We start from the raw sequence: 3,772 nt of genomic DNA, 5'->3' as shown, positions 1-3,772 counted from the left end.
ACTGGATGCACTGCTGCTAAGTCTGCTGGCAACTCTAACTCATAAGCCACTTTACCAATCCTTTTCAAGATCCGGTAAGGGCCTACATATCTGGGACTGAGCTTCCTTTCTTGCCAAATCTCATCACCCCTTTCATAGGTGACACTTTCAGGAAAACCCAATCATCAACTTGGAACTCTAGTTCCCTTCTTCTCACATCTGCATAAGACTTCTGGCGACTCTGAGCAGTCTTAAGTCTATCTCTAATGAGTTGCACTTTCTCCATAGCATCAAGGACCGAATCTGGTCCTATCAAGGCTGCTTCACCTACTTCAAACCAACCAACTGGAGATCTACATCTACGCCCATAATGCCTCATAAGGGGCCATCTGAATGCTGGAATGGTAACTATTGTTGTAGGCGAACTCAATAAGAGGAAGGTGATCATCCCAACTACCCTTGAAGTCGATCACACAAGCTCTCAACATGTCCTCTAAGGTCTGAATGGTACGCTCTGCCTGACCATCCGTCTGTGGATGAAATGCTGTGCTAAGATTAACCTGAGTACCAAGACCTTTCTGAAATGACTTCCAGAAATGAGATGTAAACTGAGGACCTCTATCTGAGATGATAGACAAAGGAACCCATGCAACCTCACAATCTCATTAATGTAAAGCTTGGCGTAATCCTCCGCCGAATCTGTAGTCTTGACCGCCAAAAAGCGAGAAGACTTAGTAACCCTATCAACAATCACCCAAATGGAGTCATGTTGTCTGCGAGTACGAGGTAAACCTGTGATGAAGTCCATGTTGATCACTTCCCACTTCCAAGTAGGAATGTCAATCTCTTGAGTCATACCTCCTGGTTTCTGATGTTCTACCTTACTTGCTGGCAATTGGGGCACTTAGCCAAAATCTGCTATATCTCTTTTCATACCATTCCACCAATAGACTTCCCGCAGATCAGGTACATCTTAGTGGCGCCTGGATGAATAGAATATCTGGAATTGTGGGCTTCTGCGAGAATATGCTGTCTCAATTCACCCACATCAGGAACACACAATCTACCTTGATAGCGAAGTACACCATCTCCCCCTTGGGAGAAAACCTCCACTCTCTGATTGTGGACTGCACCCTTAAGTTCAAGCAAGATTGGATCACTATCTTGCTTTTCCTTAACCTCTACTACCAAAGAAGATTCTGCCCCATTCTGAACCGTTACACCACCATCTGATATGCTCATAAGACGAACTCCTAGGCGAGCAAGTCTGTGAACATCCTTTGCTAGCTCTTTTCTTTCTTCCTCAACATGTGCTACACTACCCATAGATAGTCTGCTAAGGGCATCTGCTACTACATTTGCCTTACCAGGATGGTAATGCACACTCATATCATAATCTTTGAGGAACTCTAGCCATCTTCTCTGGCGAAGATTCAACTCTTTCTGGGTGAATACATACTGGAGGCTCTTATGGTCTGTGAACACATCTACATGAACACCATACAAGTATGTCTCCAAATCTTAAGTGCAAACACCACTGCTGCTAGCTCGAGGTCATGAGTTGGATAATTCTTCTCATGTACCTTAAGTTGTCTAGAAGCATAAGCTATAACCTTACCTCGCTGCATCAACACACAACCTAGGCCGACTCTGGATGCATCACAATAGATCACATAACCATCTGAACCCTCTGGTAGAGTCAAGACAGGAGCTGTAGTCAACCTAGTTTTCAGTTCTGCAAAGCTTTTCTCACAATCATCTGACCATTGGAACTTAACCTTTTTCTGAGTTAACTTAGTCAATGGAGAGGCTATGGATGAAAATCCTTCCACAAACCTTCTGTAATAGCCTGCTAGACCCAAGAAACTTCTGATATCTGTAGCAGAGGTAGGTCTGGGCCATTGTTTCACTGCTTCTATCTTCTGGGAATCTACTCGAATTCCTTCACTAGACACAATATGCCCAAGGAAGGCAACTGATTGTAACCAAAACTCACACTTACTAAATTTTGCAAACTGCGATCTTTGAGAGTTTGCAGAACAACTCTCAAATGACTCGCATGTTCTTCCTCATTCCTAGAGTAAATGAGGATATCATCAATAAAGACGATAACGAACAAGTCCAAGTACTGCTTGAACACTCTGTTCATCAAATCCATGAAAGCTGCAGGAGCATTGGTTAGTCCAAATGACATAACTACAAATTCGTAATGACCATACCGAGTTCTGAAGGCTGTCTTCGGAATGTCACTATCTCTGACTCTAAGCTGATGATAACCTGATCTGAGGTCTATCTTTGAGAAATGACTAGCACCCTGAAGTTGGTCAAACAAGTCATCAATCCTGGGGATGGATACTTATTCTTGATTGTGACTTGTTCAACTGCCTATAGTCAATGCACATTCTGAGAGAACCATCTTTCTTCTTACGAACAACACTGGTGCACCCCATGGCGAAATACTGGGTCTGATGAAGCCCTTATCTAGAAGGTCTTTCAACTGCTCTTTCAATTCCTTAAGCTCAGCTGGAGCCATTCTGTAAGGAGGGATAGAGATAGGCTGGGTATCTGGAAGGAGATCAATTCCAAAGTCTATTTCCCTTTCGGGAGGAACTCCAGGAAGATCTTCTGGGAACACTTCTGGAAACTCACTGACTACAGGAACTGACTCAAGAGTTGGGGTTTCAGAACTAGAATCCTTAACCCCAAGCTACCCCAAGACGCGGACACGGGACCTAGGACCACAAGTGATCCCAAGCTAACCCTGCTGGCATGATCATGAGCATACTAAAGATAATAAACTGATGCGGAAGCTAATTCATAAATACATCTGAAAAGATGGGGAATCCCATATACTGTAACTGAATTATGAAATCTGAGAGTTTAATACAAAAGAAATATCAAACTCAAAAACACTAAGCTGAATCTAACTATGTCTGAAATAAGCCTCTAAACTGACTAGAAATGTTGGGACATTGCCCAACTAGATCTAGCAAAAACTGAAACTAAAGGGACTAAATACTGAAATGAAACTCATGACTATTGTCCTCGGAGAATGAGGACTCACCACTGATTCTGCTGAACTGGAGATCGGGAACCGATCTAAGCGTGATCTGGATGCTGAGAACCTGAACCTACATCACGAGAAGATTAGCGCACGTATGCGTCAGTACTTGAAGGGTACTGAGCATGCAGGATGGAGTAAAGCTGAAAGAACATATAACTGAACAAAGCAATAAGCAATGAAATAATCTGAACATGATATAGATACTGAAAATACTGAATACTGAGCTAACTGATGCAATGACCAAATTTATAACATGCTGAGACTGAATACTGACTGTACTGAAATATGGTCAATGCAATAGAGTCTGACTGAACTGTGGGAGCTACTAATAACCCGACATAAAACCACATGAGCTAAATGTGGAGTCCGATGTATACGCCATCGAGAGGGACCCAATATACCCTGCCAGAGGTATAGAGCATGCTGGCGTGATCACTAAACTGATGTTGCACCACAGAGGGGACTTACACCTACGTGGCTCGTAGTTTTCTGGGACTATATGGGTACGCTGAAAACCCTAGTCCAACTCGGTATTATGCTACTCCCAATGAATTAAGTAGTTTAACTGGTTATGACTGAATTTTTTGTAAATACTGGAATAGCTCGAAACTGAACATGCAAAACTGAGAATGCAACAATTAAATCTGATAATGATGCATTCATAAAACTGAGGCATGTAAACTGAATACTGAAATATCTGACCTAGCATGTGTAATTCAAGAACTAAAG

Source organism: Solanum verrucosum, unplaced genomic scaffold (assembly GCF_900185275.1).
Source record: "Solanum verrucosum unplaced genomic scaffold, falcon-dt-bn FXZP01000112.1, whole genome shotgun sequence".
NCBI lineage: Eukaryota > Viridiplantae > Streptophyta > Magnoliopsida > Solanales > Solanaceae > Solanum > Solanum verrucosum.
Note: the sequence above shows the minus strand (reverse complement) of the source record.